The following is a 25,968-nucleotide window of genomic DNA, read 5'->3' as shown; positions in this document are numbered from 1 at the left end:
GACGGTGGCCGATACAGACACACGAGTGGCGGCTTTTGTGCTTCGCCGGCGGGGGAGGAGGAGGAGAAAAAAAAAAGGGAAAAAGAAAAAAAAGAAAAAGCATTACTGATCCTCAGTGGACCAGTGATTCAATAAATGACATCGTGGCAAAGAAGCCATGTAATTGAAATATCTAGATAAGGATAACAGTGACTCTAAACGATATAGACAAAAAAAAGAGGAGAAGAAGAAGGAGGAGGAGGAGGAGTGGGGGGGGGGGGTTCTCGTCGTGGTCGGTCGCCTTGAACAGTCTGGAGGGGGGCGGCGGCCTAAATGGCGGCACCATAGAAAAGCATGAAAAGAGTCTTTTGTGGCTTCGGGGATTCGAGGCCTCGGCGCTCAAGGACGCCTCATTAACAGACAACAGCTGAGGCCGTTTCACATGCTAATGTTTCCTCCCCTAAATGCATCGTTTTCACTCGGCCTCCTCGCTGGTTCCAGCCGTTGGCCACTGCCCCCCCCCCCTACCCCCCCCACTCTCCCCACCCCGTCCCCCCACCCACCGCCGCCGCTCTTTATTTACCTCGCCAGTTGGTCCTTGTGCAGACATTTCTCTCTGACCTCTTCACTCCCACAATGGTGAAGTGGTAGTTAATGAAAAGTAGGCTTTTTAGTTTTTAGTTTTTATATTTATTTATTTATTCTTTCGGAGGGTCTCGGGGGGTGGGAGTGGTATTTTTAATTAACTTCTTTCACGTCGTTTTGAGCCTCCACTCATTTCTCTCTGAGTCAACCTGATTAAAAAAAATGTAAAAAAGCGGCCGCAGAGGTCAAGGTTCGCGTGTCTGCTCGTCAGATGTCCTGAAGGCCGCGCAGCTGTCAAACGCACTTCAATATGTTTTTTTATTTTTTAAATATTTTTAAGTAGCGGAGTGGAAACAGTTTCCAGTCTTTAAAGCAGGGGTCACCAACCCTATGCCCGCTGTCACCAGATACATCCCAACCCCCCCCCCACCACCACCACCCCAGGGCCACATGAGTCGCCCCCTGCAGGCCTCTTGGAAAAATAGCACAACTCTTTGACGTGCGTCCAAAATTCAATTTTATCCAACCTTGTTGAGTCATTGTTGGTAATGATTGAGAACCCATTGACGTGATCAGTGTCTTCACATAGATCAGTATCATTAATAATAATATATAACTGAGAGAGTTTACGATTTTAGTCGCTTGTAGCAACCTGGTTGCCCCGCATATGACTCAGGACCCATGAAATAGTTCCCAGGTTTAAAAAGGTTCTGATGGTATTTAGAGAATTTCTGACCAATGAGAAAACCCCACCTTCTCATGCAGCTCCACTCTTAGCAGTGTCAGCGCTAAAATAAAACCATTTCTGATGTCACATTGACTGATTCAAAGAAACCAGTCCCAGGTTCGACCGACCAAAGCCCCACCCACCAGTCCACTGTCGGCGGCTTCCTATTGGACGCCTCCTTTGACTCGGTCTCACTGCGACGTCTCCTCACAATCTAATCAAACGCTGTTAGCGTTAGCGCTACCTGACCCCTGATCTGCCCCCTCTTTCCTTCATCTCACCGCCAATCCAAACCATCCCAGCCCCGCCCCCTGGCCCCCACCTCACGCGGCCCCACCCCTCCCACCACCACCCTCCATCGCCCTGTTGCTCTTTACGAGGTGTAAATTGTTTCCGACAGCCGGCGTGCAGCCGTTGAGCCGCTGAGCAGCAGGTCAGACAACAGGCTCGCCACCGCCGCCGCCACCACTGGGAGCCGTTTGCCGCTTGATCTCGGAATCAATGAGGTTGGGGGGGGGTGGGGGCGCAGGAGGAGTGGGGTGCTCCAGAGTTAATGACGGCGTCCGTCCCGCGGGGGCGCTCCATATGAGAGCCATTTGAGGCGTGACAGCTCGCAGCAGCCACGCGACCTGACTGATTATCAAGCAAACTGGCCCTGTGAGCACAATAACCAGAGTCAGCCGGTGGGCGGGGCCAGCGCCCCCTACAGCTGGGTCGCCTCCCTCCTCCCGGCCGCCCTTTGTCTCTTTAACTCAACGCCACTGTCATGTTTTTTTTAAAGCCATCAAACACCTGAAAGGAGAATCAACAGTTTTTAAGTCGTTTCAGCCGCCGGAATGCTTCATCAACACTTTCTGCAGTCCAGTTTAAATATAGTTAACACATGTTATCATTGATCATCATCTCGAAGACAAAAATTCCAAATTCAATCCACAATTATCCAATATAATATAAATTGTGACTGAAATAGTTTATATATTTTTTCCTATTTTTATCATTATGTATAGAGTCTCGTATAGCAGCAATTGAGAAGACATCATAAAACCTGTTAATACTGCAAGAAATAAAATTGAAAATTACAACCAACATATTTAAACAAATTTGTCTAAAAATTCGCCAAAGGAAATCTTCTTAAAAAAAAAAACAGAAAATCAATAATAATTGACAAGAATTCAACAAAAATATTGAACAAATAGATTAAACACTGTCATAAACGGAAGCAAAGTTACAATTTCAAAAGATTTAAATGATTTATTTGAAAGGAACACACACACACACACACACACGCACACACACACACGCACGCACACACACATGCATTATACATCAGAAGCTGATATAAAACAAGAAACAAAACAGACGAAACAAAAGAAGAGAAACGTGCAAAGAAAAAAAGTCAATTCTTGGTCTTCAGAAACTGGTGAGCTCAGACATAAAACCTGACATATTTTTTAAACACATTGTTGGCGGTGAAGTGATGCGTTTGGTCGCACCACTGACCGTCCATCTGATGTTGACCACCTGACCTGAGGGGGGCGGAGTTACGAGCGGTGGCCAGCAGCACAGCAGCAGATTAAAAAAAGAGCCGCCCGGCGCCTCCTGCAGTGTGTGTGTGTGTGTGTGTGTGTGTGTGTGTGTGTGTGTGTGTGTGTGTCAGGAGGTGGGTGGGGGGAGTGAAATAAATAAATAAAAACCAGTAATGACAACGCGGACGTGTCCTTCTCTTTACGACAGCGACACGAGGCCCCTGGGACCAATCAGCTTTCATCACCGCCCTCACTGACAAACAGCCTGTGTGTGCTGAAGGCGTCCGGACAAAAGCCGTCGACCGGCGGAAAAATCTTCATCCTTCTTCAACCTCTTTTATTTCCCCACCTCCCGACAGGTTTCTTAGGCTGAAAGGGGGAAAAAAATCCTCAACCGATCCAATCACAGGGCAGAGAAGGCGAGAAAGAGAAGAAAGGGAAAGCATAAAATGGCTGCAAGAGGAGGGAGAATTTTCCTTGCTAAACTCTCAGCCCGTGTTGGAAAGCTCCAGTCTGAATCGTTAGCTGCCGCCGGCCCAGGGGTGGGCAAACTTTTTGACTCATGGGCCAAAATGGGTTCTAGAATTTGGCAGAGGGGCCGGCGCAGGAGCATATAGATGGAGTGTTCTGGTGACCCATCTCATAGCAGAACAAAATGCATCATGACATCAGTAGAAATAGTTTGCTTTAATGTCAACTGGAGAAGCGCAAAAGCAAAGTTACAACAAAATATGTGTCTCTGAAGCCCCACGGTGATTCGCTCTTTATTGAGATGACTCTTAAAACACTGAAAAAGTGAATAAAATGCAGCTGTATTATGACTAACTTACTACAAATATAAATTTCTCCAAGTTCGGCGGGCCGGATTAAAAACCTTGACGTGCCACATATAGTCCCTGGGCCATAGTTTTCCCATGCCTGCGTTAGCCGCTAGCGGGTCACAGTGCGGCCGGACCAATCAGTGTCCTCTCCTCGGAGGAGAAAGAGGCTTCAGCCAGTGACGTCGTGGGCGCTGCTGATTGGTCCGTCTGATCACAAATGGAGCAAAGAAACGGAAGCCACTGCAGTTTTCTTTTTCCTCCTGACTGCTGATTGGTTCTGGACTTGCTGTTGTTAAAATCCGCCCATTTCCTTACTTGCCACGCTCCACCCATCCCCTCTCCATTCAGAACCAATCAGAACCCTCATACTACTGCCAGGTGGTTCAACCACTGGTGCATAACTGTGATTGGCCCTTCTGAAAAGCTTTATCCAAAGAACCAATTAACGAACCTGCTTATTAGAGGCCCCTCAATTTGCAAACATTGTCAAAGAGCTTTTTTCCCATTGGATCATCAAAGTTTTGAACAATATCGGACCAGAACAACTTATGTGAGCAGCAACAGAAAAAAGAAACTTCCTCTGATTGGCCCAAATTAACCATGATGCAGCAAAACGCGTCAGCTGGCAGTCAGTCCTGGTCTGAGAGCACAAGCGTTCCCATTGGTCGATGTCTATGGGCGGGGCTTCCAGGACTCCTCCTCCGGTCTGTCTTCTGCTGCGGCTGAGCGATTGTGTCTCGCTGCTGCTGGAGACTCGAAGAGATGAATATTTAAAGTTGCCCAAGATTTCGTTCTGTTATCGGAGAGAGAGAGAGAGAGAGAGAGGGAGAGAGAGCTGCATCTGGTGTCATAATAACACTTGGCAACTGCGCTGAACTCCTCATCACTGATCTGCTGATCCGTGTGTGTGTGTGTGTGTGTGTGTGTGTGTGTGTGTGTGTGTGTGTGTGGTGTCAGATAAAGAGGCAGAAATCAGACTTGTAATCTGGTTTCAGGCGGCCGAAGAAACAGACTTGATTTAAATGTTTCCTGTCAAGCGCCGACTATTTTTATTTTCTTTTTTTTCTTTTTTTCTAAATTCGTACTAATATGACAGCAGGAAGATTAGAACGCCGCTATTCCTGCCGCAAGCGGGCAAGTCGACTTCTGGCAAGAAGATCTACAGCTGCTCGGAGCCGCCTCTAGAGGGCGCAGAGTGGGAAAGAGCCGAGTCGGTGCAGTGCAGGGGAGAAAAGAAAAGAAAAGAAAAGAAAAGAAAAATGCTTGATGCGTTTGGGCTGAAGGTGCGACGGGTTGTGACCTTTAAAATTAAAAGCACATTTTTCACATTTTAACTGGCTGTAAAAGACCAATATAAAGAATAATCATATGGTAAAAAAACTAAAAAAAAACATGATGCTGGTTTTTATTCATCAACCAACTATTTTAACGGGCAGATTGTTTTACTATAGTTTATTATATGATGTTATATTATGCTATATTTACGGAAGCGCATTGCTGCCACCCTAGGAAAAAAAAAAACAGGGCTCAGTATCACGTTATAACGTGATAGTTTCACATTATAACGTGATACACGTAAAATATTTTCATGTTTATTTATGTGATAATTTTCACATAATTTCCTAATGAATCTAAACTAAATGGAGCGAGGCAAACTGAGGCACCGTGTCTCGTCTGCATGAGTTGATTAAACTGTATTTTAATGTGGTTTGAGGCATGGTGAGACCTTAAATTTATTAAGCACCATCGATGAAATTAACATAAGTTTGCGTACTTTGAGGAGGTAAGTATGTGTTGGAACTCACAGCTCGTCCATAGTTGGAGGGAAATACTTGATACCGTTTCTCTCTTTAATAACTTTTCTTTGTTATATATATCACATGAAAACTTTCGTGGACAGAGCTCTTCTTTCACGGTATCGAAACATCCCATAATACAACAGAGAACAACAAAACGCGCTCATACACCTTATTGGCGTTAGTGGATCATGTGACCCCCACTGACTGATTAACTTCAAAATAAAATCTTAAAGCAAAATAATATGAGAACATACAAAATCCAACAGTATGGGATTGTATCGTAGGAAGAATGAATCCCACCCGATTGAAGTTGCGTTGTTTTCTCATTAATCAGCTGGAGGGGCACGGAAGGCTCCATGGGTACGAGTTCCACCATCTCAACTGCATCCTAATTTTCCTGTTAAAACGTGAAAATTATCACGTAAAAACGTGAAAATTTTCACGTTAAAACATGAAACTATCACGTTATAACGTGATACTGAGCCCTGTTTTTTTTTTTCTAGGGTGGCAGCAATGCCCTTCCATATATATTATATTACATTATATCCTATCATATCATATTTACTCAATTAGTTCCAATAGGAGCAACACAATAACATATTTATTCATAAAAAAAAAATGTATGTACTTTGTCTGAAGTGAATTTCCCATATTCTTCCCATTTTTTTCCTTTTTGAGTCACTGTCATCCATTTCAGGGTCTCTGTGTTTGATTAGAACTGAAGACGGAACCAGAACCGCACTGACGGCCCCTGAGCAGCGTGTGGCACCACTTCCTGTTTCCACAGTTCCAACTACAATAAGCTCACGTGTTGTTGTTGGGTCTGTTTTGTTTTTTTGTTTGTTTTATTTCAACAAAAACCACTGCTGTAAATCTGCATAGGATGTGGACAATAAGCCGCTGCTGAAATGTGAACTGGAGAAAAGACTCATATAAATAGACGTCGTTCTTCTCCAACATCTAATGTGAAAACGGCCCACAAAGCCCCATGCAGCGCAGCGCTTTGTTCCCCACTCACCCTCCCTCCCCCCCCTTTTTTTTTATTTGGCGGCGGGACTCATCTTGTGCAGGAAGTGGCAGCCTCCAGATTAGCGTTAGCGCTCGCCGCTAATCAGCCGCCGCTGTTTAATTGTGAGCGTCGACGCTGGCGAAGCTCCTTCTGTCCTGCATGACAAGAATCTGACAGTGGCTTTGCATGGAGAACCTGTTTAATGAAGGACTAATCCAGCCGGAGCTGTCACACACACACACACACACACACACACACACACACACACACACACACACACACACAAATTGCACACATTGTACCAATATTAGCTTGAATTTACATTATCATCCTCTCGTAATGCTGGAATATTTGGATTTCCGTTAATGCCTGTGTGTGTGTGTGTGTGTGTGTGTGTGTGTGTGTGTGTGTGTGTGTGTGTGTGTAGCAGTGAACTAAATCTGTTATTTTTTTCCTCCCTCCTCCTCCTCTTCTGATTGGCCACTGCATCTGACGGCTTGTCACAATCAAGGCGACAAACAAAAGGACGACTTGCGTGACTCACAATCTCCTCGCAGCCGAACAAACACCGCAAACGCCATTGTTGTTGTTGTTGTTGTTGTCGTTGTTGCAGCCACCACGGCGGCGGCGGCAACAATGAGCCAAGCGCCAGCCAATCAGACGCAGCGGAAAAAGTTCTCCCCTTCCTCTCTTCCGCCTGCGGCCGTTTTGTCGTCTTTATCCGCCAAGCGTTTTGTTCAGTTTTGTTGCTTTGTTTGGTTTTGTTATGTTGTTTTTTTGGCAATTCTATTTCCGGCCAGCGGGGGGGAGCCACTCCAGAAGAGCCGAGTTGCTTCATTTGTCCTCTGGTGGTGTCCTCTCATTTTTTTTACAGTGATAAAAATCAATCAGAACCTTCTGTCCAACAAATGTGAGTCGAACTTCCAGACTTGCATCGTATTTTGGATTCATTTCGTGATACTGAGACCCTCTGACCGTCTTTGACCCCGAAGCAGAAACAAAAAAAACAACAAAAAAACACTGTTGCTACTTCCTGTGACCACGTAGCGCCATGATGATGTGGCGTCACATAGCTTCACATAGCTTCAGAATGAAACCAAATCCATTCGTGGGGACCAGCATTTTTAACGTTTGCTAAAAACTCCCTCAGTGTCTTTCAATAAGACCCCAACAACGGAGCGTAAGTGATTGTGTACGCTAATTTTTGCAAGCAGCGGGGAAAATGTTTGCTAAACCAAAATGGTAAATTCTAAAAATGAAACCCCACACAAAAAAAAAAATTATCTCTCCTCAGAAAGTTTTCACCAGCACCAGAAAATCCAAATAATCTCATTCTATCAACATCAAATCAGCAAGAACAAGACAACAAAACCAAACCTCAACGCTGCTTGCAGCTTCGGTGCAGCCGATCCCGAAAATCCTTCATAAATGAATCTGAGGTAACGGCTGCCTTATGTCTCTGCTCCTAAATGACTCATGGCGGCTCAAAGCTCGGCGCTAACTGATCATCTCGTCCATATTTAAAAAAATAATCATAATAAACTACAGTAATAAATCCCGCCTGGCTGACTGATCACCCGCAGAGTTTTTGAAATTCACTCTGTTGGGCAGCGAGTTGATCACAGCAGCTGCAGCCTATAGACACATTTCTCACCTTCTACACACACACACACACACACACCTATATATATAATTATATATGGGGTGGAGTGAGGGCGGGGGCGGGGGGGTTAGGGTGTTTAGTTAATAATGCTTACACTTGGTGTTTAGCAGCAGTGTGGCAGCTCTTCACACATAATGACTGGAGGCGGAGTGTGTGCACATCCATAAGCCCGTAGACAGGAAGAGTAGCAGCAGCAGCAGCAGCAGCAACTTTGTGAATATTACTGACCCAGCAGTTGGCGGCATTGGAATAGGCGACGCAACAACAAGGGGGGGGGGGGGGGAATGAAATGAACTAAAAAATGAAGTGAGTGCTTTTGAGTGGGGAAGAAAAATCCTTTCACCCTCTTCACATTCAGCAGATCAGATTAAGAAAGAGCTTTAAGAAGATTCTGACACGGCACCAGGAGGAAGGGGAGTGGGGAGGGGGAGGGCGCTCTGAGCCACGGCGGGTAGGGGAGGGGTCGGCGGGGGTGGGGGGGGGGGGGCGGGGGGGGGGTGAAGGTGTTGGGGAGCAGTTTGTAATTCAGTGGCTCGGGGGCGATTCATCACAGAAATTGAGTTTCTAATGCAGCATCTTGTGAAGCCGCTTCCTGTTAATACACGACACTGAGGGCGTGCACACAACTACACACACACACACACACACACACAGAGAGACAGAGAGAGAGAGAGCGAGCAGGTGCATCGTGGATCCCTGGCCTCTGCTGCTGCTGCTGCTGCTGCTGCTGCTGCTGCTGCTGCTGCTGAACCCAAACTGAATGTCTGGCTTGTTTATTCTCAGGAACGTACTTATTTATTTTAATTAAAAAAAAAAATGTACATAAATTCTCAACAAGAAACATGAAGTTGAAGCTTATTTATTTATTGTTTATTTTTGTCAGCTGGTTGTCATTGTAACTGCACCGACCTCACAAAAAAACCATTGGTCTGTGAGCAAAGCATTCCAAAATTTTTTTAGTTTTTCTTAATTATTTTAGCACATTGTTAATGACGTTACAATAACCACCAGAAAAATACACATGAAACTCAACTTGAATTGAACTTGAATGATGGGACCACCCCCTGGATGGCTGGTCCAGGGTGTGACCGCTGCAATACTCTCCACCTACTCGATACCCCAGCGCAGGATGATGATTGGCAGCTGTAAACAGATCAGCAGGTCATTGGTCAGTCGGGCAGGTCGCTCAGATTCAACCTGGTGAGAAAAAAAAAGCAAGACACTGTGCAACAGAGCTCCTGCTGTGTGAATAAAAAGGTTTTTTGGCAACTTTGATTCAGATGAACTTGTGGCCCACCTTCAGCCAATCATCCCGTCTTTTTTATGAGTAGATTGGCTGGCAGGCCGTCCCACCCGCTGCCGTCTGCCGTGTCTTTGAAGTGGCTCCAGCTTTTGGTTAGCGAGGAGAACGACAACTTCCAACACGGCTCTCAACTCTGGTTCTGGAGATGAAAACACTCCCTCTGTGTCGTACAAGTGCGTGAAATCCACAGGAAGTGAGCTAGCTGACTAGCTAGCTTGCTGGCTAGCTGACTAGCTAGCTACCTGAATGGATGGATGGACTGGCTAGTTAGCTATGGTGTCATATAGTGGAAATGATGCGGTGTGCAAAATAGCGATCGTCCATCCAAGGAGAGAACGGAGTCATGGGCTGGAATGTTTGCTAAGTTTTCAGTTGAAATTAAACGAACAAACATGAGCTGAAGACATGAGTTGCTGTCACTGATCCTTTCTGTTCTGGAAGCTGCTTTTTTTTTTTTAAGCAACTGCAGCCCAACTTGAACTCAAAGTGCAACAACAACTTTTTCTCTGTCTTTTTTTGTTGCAGGCACTGAGTCAGTCAGTCATCCTTAGCGTAGCAACGTTTCCTTCTTTCTCTTTCTTTTTTTTTTTTTTTTACCAATCACGGGCAGAAACAGTCTCCTCTGGCAGAAGTGCGCCGCTCCGCCGGCTAAAGTGCACAATGAGCACATTTGCTTCAAATACGGAACTATCATTTTCAGAGTGGGGGGATCATAGTATTCAAATCCGTATTTAACCTTTCAAGGCATGAGGATTATGCGGCAAAGTCTCCATTCCGAGCGGTTTCCTCGCCCCCTACTCCCCTGCCATAATAACGATCATTATCATCATTGTGTGAAAAGAGGATTATCATATCGTTATATAAACCCAGGAACACCCCGACTATTATGAAGTAATTTCACCCTCATCTGCCGGCCGCGGCCGCTGCCGTGCACGACACTCGGCTGAGCCGTCGCAGGTGACCGCAGCCGCGGCTCAGAGGAGGACGGCGAGGCGTCGGAATCCAACGCACCTCCCCGTCAAAGACTCAGACTCGGTCTGGCACCGTGTAAACCTCGTGTGAGTGGGAAAATAAGGTTACAGCGGTGCCTTTACTCTTTAAAGTTGCGCCAGTTTTAGCATAACGACAGGTGTTGTGGTGGTTGACAGCGGCAGAGATGCAACCACACCGTAGTTTCCACAATGTAGTTCACACATTGTAGTTTGTACACTGTCGTTCACACGCTGCTCAGTGTGACTGCACATTGGAAGACCTAACTTGCTCTGTGCTGTGATATACAAACGAGCTAACAGGGCACGTACGCGATAACGATAGCCCAGTTCAAGTCCCTGTTTTTGCCGTGGCTAGCTAAAGATATAGAAAAACAAAATTCACCTACGTAAACTCCACAGTGAGTATTGTGAGAGAAAAAAATCAAGCATTATTATTACGAGAGGTTAAAACAGCACAATGACAAACTGTACAAGCCATTGTCATGGTTGTATTCAGCGAGTAATTCATGCTCGGGACATGCTAATGCCAGCATAGCTTTAACTACTGGGCCTAGTTAGCTCCTCCCACTCAGTCCTCACTGCAAAAATCAGGTTTGATAATACTTTCGATCATTAGTTTATTCATCCTTCCTCAGTCGTTTTTTTTTTTTAATCTTTTGTTCTCCAAGCCTCGGATGCAGAAAGTGTCTCAGCAACAGTGGCACCGCCGTGTGGAGGAGGTGGGTACTTTGGGACGAGATGGAAAATTTCTCACCGCCGGCGTTCTAGGCGAACTCGCCGGTGAGGTCAGGCGCTGTCACTCGCTGCTGCTGCTGCTGCTGCTGCTGCTGCTGCTGCTGCTGCTGTGCAGACATCCAGCCTTAAACATATGGACTCCTTTAATTAAATCATACCTTAACTCGCTCCTCCTCAGTCTTACTGACAGCAAGGTCATTAAACTATTAAAGGGAGTCGCGGGCGAAAGTGTTGTGAGCAGATTGAAGCGGGAGAGGTTAATTAAACGGCCATTGCTTCTCCTTACCTCAAGCAAATCAGCATTCTTCTCCGCCAGACGGGCTAACGTGAGAGAATGTGGCTTTTTTTTTTTTTTCTTCCTCCCTTCCTTTTTTTATTCTCGAAACGTGTGCTGCTTTTTTCTTTTTTTCACTCCCGAGCGCTGAGGGTTAAAAAAGAAGACGGTGGAGGGGGGGAAAAAAAGGTTCATCTATGAGAAAAAGATTTTTTTTATTTCCCTCACAATCGCAACACAAAACGGCGGCCTCTACCTGTGAACCCTGGGACGGGGAAGAAGGGAGAGAAAAGCGGCGAGATCGCACCTACAAGTCCGCCGGCGCTTAAGGACAAATGTTTTCTTTTCTTTTTTCTTTTTTTTTTTTTCCCTGAGAGGCTCCACAGATAATTCTGAAAAGCATGGTGATACTGTGCGAGCAATTCTCACTGATTAACATTGGCGGAGGGAAGAAAAAAAGGGTCAAGGCTCGCCGTCATAAAGCTCATTTCCAATAATTAGCTTTTTACTCTCCTGCTCGCCGGCAGTGGAACAAGCCTTGTCGTCTTTCACTTTGCTCCGTCCTTGCAAAAGTGTTAAAAAAGAAAAAAAGAGAAAGTGAGACACAAAATGCGAATCTTCTTTTCAAGAGAAACGGCTAAATGCTTTTGTCGCGTTACAATCGGGAGGTTTCGTTCGTCCGAGACTTCAATTCGCGACTCTGTTTTTCTGAACTTCAGTTTATTCCCTGACCGGGAATCACTGGATAACGAAAGCGACGTTAGTAAACAAGGAGTCATAGATTCAAGAGTCAAATAGGTCAGTGGCTCATTTGATTTGATACAGTAACTGTGTTGCACAGGAAGAATTCATTATTTATTTGTCAGTTTGAAAGATTTTTCATTTGGGAAAAAAAAATTCTCTCAGGATACTTCTCTCAGGCCCTGTTTGCACTGGGTCACTTGGAACTGTTTTTGGGGATTGGATCACGAGAACGGATCTCGAAGCATCTGTTCGCACGTAGCCATTAACATGCGTCTCGAGCGTGCCATTTGTGATCGCATCACACCCCCCCTCCCGCCGAACCTATGCAAATGCAACATGCGTCATTTCCGTTTTTAACCACTGGGGGCAGTAAAGCGCAAAACCACGGCGAGTTTTACATGACAGTGAATAAGAATCAACTTCCTGTTTGCGGACTATATCAAGTCACTGGTTTTAATTCTACTGCAGCTCGTATGGATCCGAACGAGGAGTAACGACTGGTGGGACAGAGGGGTGACGACTTTATTTTCGGATCAACAGTGGCTGGCAAATTTTCGGATGCAACGTCGCACATTTAATCTCATATGTGGGGAAACTGCGACCGCTGCTCCGCTGACAAAATACGCTAATCCGGAATGAAATTTATTAGCATGCTAATAAACGAGTCTAACAAAAATGATTTGTTTTCGCTTCTTGTTTGTAACTTTATAATGACGACGCCGGGAGGTGGGGCGCCGACCCAGCACGTACACGGGAGAGGTGGGTGGAGTAGGCGGTCCTTAATGTGGACTGAGCTCGCATTCTGTTCGCACATCCGTGACGAATGCGTTTTTATGCGATGCGACTACCAAAACCACCTCGGGTTTTGGTATTTGGATGACAAAACGGATTTGGACTGTTTGCACTTGGTTACTTTGTGTGTTTTTTGCCGATCGGAATACGAAAAACGCATGAAATGACCAAGTGCACACAGGGCCTGAGTCACACGATACACCCAAAATTATACCCACGAGCCAGCTAGCTGGCTGGCTAGCACATTTGAGACAGGAAAAGCTGTCCTCTGATCACAGCTTAGCAAGCTGACCTGACTGTAACTCCGCTCTCTTCCCCGCTCAAGGCAGGCTGATTGGTCCGGCTGAAAACGACTGAGTCTGGAACTTTTCCATGTGGATCTACAAGAATTCCGAACTGGATTCTTGGTGTTCTAGCCTTTGTGGTGAGGTCGGGGTCACACAGCAACTTCCTGTTTACCGTCACAGCTAAACTAGCTACCTTGTCTGTAGCTCCGCCCTGTTTCCCCCGTCAAAGCGTTCTGATTGGTCCGGTCTCAAATATCCGACTGACTGAAAACATGCATCTACAAAAATTCTGAGCTGGACTCTCAGTGTTGGAGCCACTGTTGGAAGGTCAGGGGTTACACAGCAGCTTCCTGTAAACTCCCAGGCTGTAGCACCGCCTCCTTTCCCCCAATTGGTCCGCTCGTTGCTTCTTCTAAACTCAGGTGCTTTTTTTCAAAGACCGATCAGCGAGTATTCACGCTTGAGACGCGTAGGAGGAATTCCTGCTCCCGAAAGGGGAAAAAACAAAACGCTGCTATCTGGACATTCTTCTCGGCCGGCCGCAGCTCTCTGGATGTGTGCGCTAGATTAGCCGGCGAGTGGAATCTTTATTGTGGCTACGGAGGCTGCAGACAAAGGGCCGGTGTGGGCCGCCGTGTGTTTGTGACAGCAGCTGGAAGTGATACTTCACAGGACGGAGAGAATTTTATCTGCCCAGGAGCTGCCCTGTGTTTTGTCTAAGGTGGCTATCTCGCCACCGCCTTTGTGAGCATCGGCAAAGCAAAACACGGCAGCGGTCGAGAAGCAGCTGATCCCGACACGCTGCTGTTGGCAAATATGTCACTTCGCAAATTCTGCTGGTTTTACGTTTCTTCTGAGATTTTTTTCTGTTGCTGCCAGTGCTGGATTTTAGTCAGCACAGTGCAGCAAAAAGTGACTTTTTAATAATGATCCCCCAAAAAGAATATTCATTTCATTCATTTACCAGAAATGAGAAATGATCTGAGAACGTTATTAGCTCGGTTTAAAATTGCATGAATCTTAAATATTAATCCGAATCATCAACTTCACAACTGACACACACTGTCATTATGCACAACTGCACTGTGTGTCATGTTCTGTGTCGTTCCTGTTTTATTTTGAAATCTGTTTATTCTGTTGTCAACATCCTTTGTTTTACTTCCTGTGTGTCTTTCTTGATGTCTTTCACCTGTGCCCTTGATTGCTCTCACCTGTGTTCCCCTGCCCTAGGTTATAAATAATCTTGTCTCCCTTTGCCTATCGGTTCATTGTTTTCTGTCCCGGTTTGTGAATTGTAGTTCCTGTTCTCGCCACGGTGTTCAGTTGTTTTCAGGTCTTTTGTTCCTTAGTTCCTCGTTACGACTTTCTTTTGAATTGTCCTTGTCTCTTTTTCTGAACAGCTCCTTAAAATAATAATAATATGCTCGAGCAGCGAGCAATCCACATTAAGCTGGACAGGAAGTAATTTAATGTTCAAAATAAAATACCGTGATTGACAAATGAGATCATATTTCTGCACGTTATATTTGTCAGTATCTAGTATTAAAGTGCGAGAGAGATGAAACACACACACACACACACACACACACACACACACACACACACAAGCGATGGAGAGGCACACAGTGAAATGGCCAATCTCGGAAATGTCAAAAGACTTGTTTGAGCAGCTGGCTCAGTGCAAAATAAATATATAAAATAAAAATCTTAAGCTACATATAGAGCAGGGTAAAACATTTGCAATTAATTTGTGATTAATCGCTAGTTAACTAATTAATTAATTGCAATTGAACATTTTTATGTCCTAATATACTGTGAACGATACATCTACTGATGCAAAAACTTGGACACATCGTCAGCATTGTTCCCTGGATTCATGGGGTGTTTCGGTCTCACAACGGACGCCCTCCTCCTGGCGACCCGACTGGGGTGATCAAATCCCAGCCTGTGTCCAAGTGGCATACTACACCACAACTACAACCACTTCTCACCCCTCTTCAACCAGAGCCATGTGGAGGCTCTTTCTGCTGCCTCCACGTTGTTGCCTTTGGCCTTCCTCCAGTTGGCACCTGTATTGCCTAGAGTGCCGTAGGCTTTACTCAAGGAGTGGCTTGCAAATCCCAGACTGCCCACCTCCACTGGCAAACACCTGGTCTTCCACCCATTCCTCCGACAATCCTCCACCAGCTCCTGGTACTTCTCCTTCTTTCGTTCCTGCGCCTCCTCCATCCTCTCCTCCCAGGGAATAGTCAGTTCCAACAAAACAAGTTGTCTAGTGGCCTCTGAGACCAAGAAAATGTCAGGTCTCAGTGTGGACTGGGTAATGTGTGGTGGAATTTTCAGCTGCCTCTCCAGGTCAACTGTCATCACCCAGTCGCGGGCCGTGGAGAGCAAACCAGCAGTGCAGTTCTTTGATGGCTTCTCTGGCCTTTGTCCTTCCTTGACAAATCGGATGGCCTTGGCTCTGGCTTGGTTGTACCGGCTCCCCTTGATCCCCTTGCTGATTTCTTCAGCGATGGATTTCAGGACCTGGTCGTACCTCCATCGGTACCAACCCTCAGACAGAGCCTTGGAGCAGCTGTTAAGGATGTGTTCCAATGTCCCTGCTTTGGAACACAGGGGACATGCAGGTGTTTCTACTTTTCCCCATCTGAACAGGTTGGATGGGCTTGGAAGGACATCGTAGACCCCCTGAATCAAAAACTTGATCCTCTGGGGATCCCATTGCCAGGTCTCCTTCCAGGTGACACTCCACTCCATCACCTGCTCCCACCTCATCCAGGCCCCCTGTTGCCACATGGCCACTGCTCTGCTGGTTCGCTCTTCCTCAACTGAAGCTTGCACCTCATCCTGCACCAACTTCTGCCTCTCCCTTCCGCTGGCACAGTCGTACCGGGTTGCTGTAGAACTCCCTAGTCCAGCTCTGCCTTGCGCCACTGTTCCTAGGATGGTCTTGTGCTTCAGTCACGTTTCCGCTTGCTGGCCTGCGGCGGCTGCCCTCCACTTTCTCCCAGTCCTCACAACAATCCCTGCTCCAGACACCTTGGCATCTCTGGATCCAGAGTACTGCAGTTGTTCCAATGCCACCATGAACTCCTCCTTTCATTGAGCTGAAGGGAAGCCTGAGCTTGTTGGTGTTCCCATACAGTCCAATGCTGCTCGGGCTGCGTGGCAATCCCAGCCATCTACGGAGATGACTGCTCACCTTTTTCTCAAAGCCTTCCACCAGTCATGGGGACCTCGTCGATGAGCAAAGGCCAGAGGATTCTTGGGAGGATTCCATGCTGGTATATCTAGGCCTTGAATCTTCCAGGGAGCCCGGACTTGTCCACTGTCCTTAACCAGCCCTCCAAATCAGCACTGGTTGCCTTGATGGACTCTCTATCATTCAGGCTGCAGTTGAATACCTTTCCAAGGCTCTTCACTGGCTTCTCCGTGACTGATGGAATCTACTGCGCTCCCAGGCTGAAGCGGAATCTGTCTGTGACCTCCCCCTACTTTAGAACCAGAGACCTGGACTTTGCAGGTTTGAAGCTCATGTGTCCCCACGCCATAATGCGTTCCAACCCCTGGAGGATCCACCTGGCTCCTGGTACAGCTGTTGTTATCACCGTGAGGTCATCCATGAAGGCTCTGATGGGAGGTTGCCTTACTCCTTGCTGAAGGGTCCCCTGCATTCTGGTCTGCCTTGACCAGCATATTAATTGCCAGTGTGAAGAGGGTCAATGAGATTGTGCATCCAGTGATTATGCCCACTTCCAGGTGGTGCCGGTCCGATGTCATCTGGCCAGAGGAGACTCTCAAACTGAGCCTGTCGTAGTAGTCCAGGATGAGGTGTTTCACTTTCTGGGGTATCGAGCCATAGGCATTGGTGAGGTCCAGCCATAGAACAGCCAGGTCCCCCCCACTTTCTCTTGCCTCCCTGATGAGCTGGGTTACCACGCCTGTGTGTTCTAGGCAGCCAGGAACTCCCGGTATTCCTCCTTTCTGCACTGACGTGTCGATGTACCTGTTGCTCAACAGGAAGTTGGAGAGTCTCTTGGCTATGACGCTGAAAAAGATTTTGCTCTCCACACTGAGCAGGGGAGATGACCCGAAACTGGTCGCTGTTCTCAGATTTCTCGTCTTTTGGTATGTACACTCCTTCCGCGTACCTCCATGACTGGGCGATCTTTCCCTTCCTCCATATCACCTACAGGATCCTCCACAGCCGATGCCGTAGCTTCGGGCAGTTCTTGTACACCTTGTACGGCACTCCGCTTGGGCCTGGTGCTGAGCTTGATCTTGCTCTCCGCACTACTTCCTCCACTTCGCTTAAGCGGGGCTCCTTCACGTTGAAGTCCACTGTTGGTTCTGGTGGTGTTGTGAGTGCATCGCATGGACCTAGCGGTTGTTCTCTGGCCGGGTCGATGTACGTGGCCTTGAGGTGGTTGTTCATGACCTCCTTTGAGCAGGTAAGGCGGCCGGTCCTCTTTTGACCAAGGAGCTGCTTGGTCAACTTGAAGGGATTTGCCAGGAAGAAAGCCCTCTTCCTGGCTCCCTCTTTTCGCCTCTTTCTGTGGTATGGTATACTAATATACTGTATAATATACTGTAGTTCAGAACATTGCATGCATTTCAATTAATCAAAATGAATTCCTCCTGGGTATCAATTAAGTATCTATCTAATATAATCTAATAAAGTGAAGTGAAGTGTTGACAATGTTCATGTTAACAGAAAAACACACACAAACACAAATATTTACTTTCTTGACTTTGTTTTCCTGTGTATTTCGTCTAAATGAAAACGTCGGGAATCCCATTCAGAGAGGCCGCGCGTAAGAAAAAGAGGAAGAAGAGAAAAAGCTTTTGTTTTTCATTTCTCTTACAATGGCAATACAAAACGGCACCCTCTACATGTGAACCCTGAAATGAGGAATAAAGGAAAGAAAAGCGGTGAGATCGCACTTATGAGTCCGACGCCGTTTTAAGGACTAATGTGGGGTTTTTTTTCTTTCTGAGAGGCTCCGCAGATGGATGCTGTACAAGCAATTCTCACTGATTAACGTTGATGGAGGAAAGAAAAAAATAGACTCAAGGCTCGTCATCGTCAGGTCTCCAAAAATTTGCTTTTACTCTCCTGCTTGCCTGCAATGAAACAAGTCTCGTCTTTCACTTTTCTCCGTCCTTGAAAATCTGTTTAAAAAGAAGAAGAAAAAGTTAATCGTACACATGGATCTTAGTTTCCTGCTAAACGGCCCAAAAGTGTCTCGGCTTTTTTTTCACCTTACAATCGGGGGATTTATCTGAGACTTTGACTCAGGATTCTGATGGATGACAGATGGATGGATGGATGGATGAACTGCAGCCTGTTGGCTGTTTTCTTTCTTTCACTCCAGCTTGTTGATCATTGTATCAACTGGATTGCAATGAAGACTTAAGTCTTATTGTCTGTTGTTCCAGTTGGTCCCACAAGATGGCAACACAGTTGACCTGTGCAGCAGTCCGTTCTTTTCCTCTGTACTTCCTCTTTGCCATCTTGCTGCAAAGAAACAAAGCGTTAACATCACTTCCGTCAAGTATCCGAGTTACATAATAACTACATAATAACAGCTGTTTTTAAAAAAAATAGATCTTTTTTTAGCTTTCTTTCATTTTCTTCACTTCAGAAACAGGTTTAGATTTGGTTGCACAGCTTTGTTCCCTTCTTCTTCTTCTTCTTCTTCTTCTTCCTCTTTGAATTATGTTCCAACAAAGTTGTTGAATCCTCTGCTGGAGACGTAACCAAAGCAGCAACTGTTTCCCAGGTTTTGCTTCTTTAACCTGATCCAAATGTTTTTGCTAAAAGCCCTGAAAGTGTTTCAGATCTGTCAAAGTCACTCAGACAGCCCTTGGCGGCTCTTCCACTAAACAGCACAGCACAAGTGGTCAAAAGGCTAAAAAGGCTAACGGCGCTAACGGTCCTGCCGGGAGACTTCGCCGACTCAAGTAATTACTCCCAACAAAAACTACCTTTTCTCGCTCGGCCGCTCGGTCAGCCGGTCGGTCGGAGGCTGAATGTCGGCATCGCCGATGCAGATCTTTATCTCACCGGCCGCTGCCTCCACTCCTCCAGACCCAACAATGGCTACGTGTGCAGCCATGCTAGCGGGAGATTGGCCCCGAAATTATATTCTTTTCACGCTCGACTCGGCGGCGGCTCAGAAACAAGCTGCTTACGGAGGGAAGATGGCAGATAACAGCAGGCAGTCCAGGGGGTTTATTTTTCTTTATTTATTTTCTTTCTTTGCAATAGCGCCGTTGCCGCGCAGCAAGAAAAGCACACATAGGACACACACAACCTGAGCCCAGAGGTCATCAGCGCTGAGATTTCCTGCGGGCCTCAAAGAGATCAAATGGCTTCACACTCGTTATTTCTCGTCCATCAGTTTCCATCGTCGGGGTCTCCAGAGTCGCACAAACTCCTGGAAATCACACAACTTGTGCTTGTTGTACTTTTTATGCTATGCTATGCTATGCTATGCTATGCAATACTGCTAATATTTACTGACCAAACTCCCCTGAAAGGATTTAAAGGTCCAGTGTGTAATATTTGGCTTGATTTGTGATTTTTATATTGGTGAACAATTTAACATTCTGCCCACAAATACAATAATGTATATATATATATATATATATATATGTATATATATATATATATATATATATATGTATATATATATATATATATATATATATATATATATATATGTATATATATATATATATATATATATATATATATATATATATATATATATATGTACATATGTATGTGTATATATATATATATATATACATATATATATATATAAACATATACATATATACATATATAAACGCTTGTGTATGCAAATAAACCAACAAAGAAGAAGGTGGACAAGGTATCCAGGTTTGGGTGCGCAGGCCAGCGTAGCTAACTGGCAAGCTCAGGAGGGGGAGGGGGAGTGAAAGACGCTGCAGTCTAAAATGTAACCACTTGATGTTGCTGTTTCTTCTTCAAACTTTTCCATATATGACACACTTAACCTTTAATGACTAATGTTGTCAGTTTGTGTTTTTACATTTAATAAGCAGTTGTCTTTTGTTGTCTAGTATTATTCAGAAGCTCCATGATGATGATGATAATGATAATGATGATGAAGATGATGATTATAATGTTTTCTCCCCATGCTGCTGGTTTCACTCTGAGTCTCTCAGCCTGAAAATGATTGGGCTCAGTTATAAGTCAGTTCCGAGTCAGTTCTGGTCCAGGTGTCAACGCACTGACACCTCCTTTAACTTGTCGCTCTGTGAGAAAAGTGACAAGTTAAAGAAGTTGAGAAACTTTAAAATAGACCCATTTGACGACAGAAGGACAGAGAGACATTCTATCTTTTCATCCGGCAAAATGTTCGATGAAGGAGAACCTGGTGAAAGCACCGCTGATACAAGGACACGTGTGGCTTCAATTATTAGCCGGAATTAATTTTGACCTGGGGTCTGATTTATTAAACATTATTATTATTTTAAGGAGCTACTCAGCTGAAAAGATTTCTTTCAAGGCATTCATTTTCATTAATTCCAGCGATTTTAGAAGCATCTTTTCATTTGGAAAGCGAAGTGGTACTTCTGCTGAACATTTGGACTGGTGGTAGAAAAATGAAAGCACTTCCATTGCAGCCTTATTGAGGACTTAGTACTGTATATATTCTTAGACAGATATATGTAACATATAAATAATGAGATTTGAGATTCTGACCTTCAGCGAAAACAACAGCAGCCACTAGAAAACTTGAAACTCTCGAGAGTTCTGAAATTATTTGAATACTTGGAATTTGAATTGATCTCACGTTTGAGTGAAGTGGCGATATTAGAAGTCTCGTGTATCAACTGTAGCTCCAACGCCTTACCCGATATACCTGCACAACTCGTCAACAGCCAACAGGGGGCAGTGAAAATGAAAAATCTACAAAACACACTGATGAATTTTGCAACAGCATCTTTCACCTGTTTTCTTTATAATTTTTTGACAGATTCTATTGATTCAAAACATAACATTTATTTACAGACTGTGTTCTGTCTGCAAATTTTGTCTCCTGCAGAGTAAAGTTGTACAACGGACACAACAAACACAGTGTTCAATGGAATGAACAGGAAATTTGGTGAATCATACCGCAAAAAAAAAAAGAAATCTGTGGATTTTGTTGTTTTTTGTCATTATTGTGTTGTTTCTCTGGCGGCAGATGAGCCGTTTCGGTTCAGTTGTTTCATTTGACAAAAAATTTGTAAAAGGACAAAAAAAAAATTGGCAAGAATTTTCCCCAAAGATTTCCGACAAAAATAACAAACGTGTCGTAGCCTCTGTGTGTCTTGCGACAGTTTCTCCGATAGTTCGGGCAGCGAGGTCTTACGTGCTTCCGCCTCTCAGCGGGATTGATATGGTGATGCTAACCGGCGATGTTAGCCGGCAGTGCTAGCCGGCGATGCTAGCTGGAGATATCTCCGGCCCTCATGTGGGGCCTCTGGTGGCGGTGGGGGGGAATGTATATCAGCAGATAAAAGCCTGGCAGCGTTCCGAAACAGTATTTACCGGCCGGCCTTTCGAGATACCCATCGGCTCGGGCCATCTCATTATTCCGCGTGAATCTTCCCTCATTTAGCCGGATAGCATCTCCTTTCTTCCACCCGCATCCCAGCCGCTCGCCGTCACAGGGGCCAGATGTTGCCGGCGATGGTGGCGACGTAGCTGCAAACAAACGCCTTTGTTCCGCCTTTTTTTTTCCAACCTTCCCGCAGACCCCCGCGGTCACAGTTTTTTTTTTCCTTTTTTTCCTTTTTTTCTTGGCGAGCCTTGGAAAGAGTCACGGAATCAAAAGGTGCTCAAAGAGACGAGCACAAAGTCAGCTGGGAAGAGTCGGGCGAAGACCCGCGGACCAGATAAGGAAAAGGCGGGGGAGGGTGGCTCGCGTCCTGGTCACTCTTCTTCTTCTTCTCCTTCTTCTTCTTCTTCTTCTTCTTCTTCTTCTGAAACATGCAGACAGGTCATGGACGGTGTGACTCAGATCAGATCTGTTGCATCTTCAGGAAAGTTTTTTTTTCCAGAAGGTTCCTGAAGCATTCCTGGATCCTTAATTTTACTGAATTTTTCGGTCAGTTTCTGAAAAATTACGAGGACAAAAAATATATATATTAATTTAGAGAGTGTAGTTTCATCTAAAGGTGCATTGTGTAAAATTGTGCCTGTGTGTTTTGTTTTGTTTTCTCAGACACCTGCTTTGTGCTTTTTTTTTTTTTTTTTTTTAAAAAAGAAGGTATTTTGTCGACTCAGGGTTAACGTAGAGACCTGCAGGATGAATCTCCCAGGCCTGCTGTTCTGGCATATGATTTAAAAGAAAATCCTGCAGCTCCTGAAATAACACAATCATCATTCCTGGATATGACGTTCAGAAGAAAAAAGAATTTGATAACAATTTAGTTGGAAAAAAAAATTACATTTCCACAGTGCGTTTTTTGATTTAGTCTTGATTCTATTTCATTGTAACATGTGAGGTAAAACACACACACACACACACACACACACACACACACACACACACACACACACACACACACACAGGCAGGGGATTTCAGCTACTGCAGCGCCAAGCTGTGAATTCATTCAAAGATGGTGAAATGTTTTCTTTATGCTAAAAAGAAAAGAAAAGAAAAATCTCCGTACAACGCTGTCTTTCCAGGGCCTCCTATTGGCCGCACGCTGCAGGAAACAGCGGAGGGCCTGCGGGAGGGAAACGTCTCAACGTGCTACTTTTGCTCCTGATGTGGAGATGGTGGGAGCGACACACACACACACACACACACACACACACCCCTGCCGTCCCCCCCCTCTATCAGATCTCCGTCATATTTCCCCGGCTGACTAGACTAAGCACAAGTCGGAGGTATGAGCCGATAAAGGGTGTCTTTCACACAGCAACAACACGTAGCCCACCGCTTATCGCCGCCACCGCCTAACACGCAATCACAAGGAGGGACAGGACCCAGATTGTTACATTTGCCGATTTGTTTTCTCATTTTTTTTCCCCTTCTTCTTCTTCTTCTTCTCCTCCTCCTCCCTCCTGCTGATAAAGAGTGTGGAATCCGAGCGGGAAGGAGGCAGGCCTGGATCCGTCCACTTCCCCGTCCTCGTGTGGGGGAGCGAAAAAATAAAGGTGACTACTGGTGAGACGAGTGTTTGAAAATAGATAAGATATTTAGTTCTTGTTTTTATTTTTATTTTTTAAAGACCTTTTTTAATTTTTTTTTTTATTTTAAAAAAGAGAGAGTGGGAAATAAAGAGCTTTAATGGGGGGGAAATAATAGAATTTATCTCCTCCTGCTGCTGATGATGATGATGATGATGCTTCGGCTGCTGCTGCTGCTGCTGCTGCTGCTGCTGCTGCTGCAACTGACGTTTAAGCAGCACACCTGCTTGCTGATGAACTGAATTCTGAGTAATAACAGCTTCGCAGGTAAACACGGCTGCCTCGTCCTCTCTAAACAACCGACGGAATGCACGTGATGATTTCTCTCTCTCTCTCTCTCTCTCTCTCTCTCTCTCTCTCTCCCTCTCTCTCTCTCTCTCCCCCCTTCCTCACCCCGCTCCCCCTTTCCCGCACACGGCCCTCCTCCCCCCACTCTTCTTCTCTTCTTTAATTCTGACAGTAAACTGGTGGCTGTTACGGGGTGTTAAGCAGGATTTAAAACTTGTCAGACAAGACATGTTTGAAATTGCTTTAAATAAGTGCACTGTGTTGCTGTCAACCGCGGGCTTAGAGGAAAATATCCCCACAATTGAAGCACTCATCTGGGCTCAGGGAGCGACCGGAGCCGCCGCGGCATCAGCCGCTCTCAGTGGCTGCTGCCGAAGGCCTGTGGACCAGCACCCCCTGCTGGTGTGTGCGGATACTGCAGCGGCCCTCCGTCCACAGGAGGAGGGAGAAAAAGTTGCCACGGCGCTTTAAAAACTTTGAAATAGGATGGAAGTGAGGCAGTCAGTAAAGCAGCAGAGTTTTCACAGCCGACGGAGGTCTTAAATGTTTGCATTGTCGGTGTGACGCAAAGCTTTTAATGGAAGGTCGTTGTTGTTTTTCAGGAACACATTTTAAGTGGTGCGTTTTTACATTTTAGAAATGTCTAATGATGCTTTTTTGTGTGGTTTCACTTTGGGGTGCTTTGCCTAAAAAAGAAAAAAATGAGGTAGGAAGAATAATTTTTGATGAAGAACATAACAAAACATCAAAGAACAAAATTGTACAGTTACAGTGCAAACATTTGACTTGTTCTGTCCCAGGTTAGAATGAAAAACTCCAGTACGGATTTTGATTTCCCCTCGAGGTGAAAAAAAAAAAAACAGAATTTTGACACAAAGAAAAAAGAGGAAATTATAATTTAAATGCAAAACATTTTTCTCTGATTCACAGACAGCAAACCTGTTTGATCTCATCCGGAACAGAGGGGGTGGGGGGGAAATACAGAAATGAATTCCAATAATGATTCTAGAACAGGCTGTTCTTCGGTATCATCATTATCTACTGGATTTGGCTTTTTTTCAAGGCTTCTCATAGTGGGGGGGAAGAAAATTCTGCCTCAAAACCCACAAAATTATTGTGTGTGGAAATATTTCAGCCATACGCACAAACACATGATCCTCCCAAAACGTCAAGTCTCAAGTTTCCTGAAACACATAAATATTCATTGTAACTGCGCCGACAAAAGTGAGAAGACGTTTTCATAGCTAATGTAAGATTACACTTTATTCTAGAAAATAATATATCGTAAAAATAGCAAAATCAAGGATCGTTATCCTTAGTTGATCCCCGTAAAGCTGCAAAAATCATGAAAAAAAAATGTATATATACTGTATATATTATTTTCAGTTTTTAAAAAAATACACCTTAGTTGATTCTTGAGTTACATCAGTTGACAATTATCTCTGTTCCTGGAAGATATAACTCATTAATTCCGTCATTCAACCATGTTCAATAATGTACAATTTCATCGGTGATACATCCCTAAAGAAAACAATTTTTTTCAAATAATTTTTAAAACAGACTGCAGCATTTTTGCATCGCACGCAACCAAGTTATGGCCTCGCGTCTGAAAAGAGGAAGCGCAGGACGAAGGAAGGAAGGAACGAAAGAAGGAAGGAAGTGGGCCAGGAAGCAGGAAGTGGTGAGGTGGAAGAGAGGGAGGGAGGCGGGGGGGGGGGAATGCAGGCGCCTCGTCCTCTGATCTGCCAAACGCCGGCTCTCCCCGTCGCACAAAGGCGGATTAGATGGGCCGGTGTGAAGGGCCTCCCAGTTATTAGCACCTTCTTATACAAAGTGTAACAGCGGAGGGGAGGAAAGGAAGAAGAAGGGGGGAAAAAAGAGCCAAAGACATTGATTGCGGGGAACAGTTCAAATATGATTTCCTTATAGCTATTAATATGTATGCCTTAAATAGAAGCACACCGCTAAGCAGCTTATGATATTATGAAAAGAATGTTCCCTCAGGGGCATAATATGCCAGCAGTGACAGCGAGCACAGATTGGTATTTACCCAGATTGGCTGTACTTACGTCAAGCATCCTGCGAGCTGGTGGGAGGGAAGATGGGGCCGCGGCGGCGGCGGCAGCGAAGGCAACAGCTCGCTGCTCGATAAGCACTTAGCGTGAATAAGAGACAAGCATGAAGAGCATGAAGCTTTAGCCTC

The 25,968-nt window shown here is 45.2% G+C and overlaps 1 pseudogene; it reads right to left on the bottom strand.

Annotated features, from left to right (window-relative positions):
• Positions 1-15,210: 15,210 nt before the first annotated feature.
• LOC142889676 (uncharacterized) lies at positions 15,211-17,848 on the bottom strand (annotated as a pseudogene).
• Between the last annotated feature and the right edge of the window lie 8,120 nt (positions 17,849-25,968).

The sequence above is a fragment of the Nelusetta ayraudi genome, unplaced genomic scaffold, assembly GCF_046127955.1.
Source record: "Nelusetta ayraudi isolate G7.1 ecotype Tasmania unplaced genomic scaffold, CSIRO-AGI_Nayr_v1 ptg000001l, whole genome shotgun sequence".
NCBI classification, from domain to species: Eukaryota; Metazoa; Chordata; class Actinopteri; order Tetraodontiformes; family Monacanthidae; genus Nelusetta; species Nelusetta ayraudi.
The sequence above is the reverse complement of the archived record's forward strand: the minus strand, read 5'-3'. Positions and strand labels throughout refer to the sequence as shown.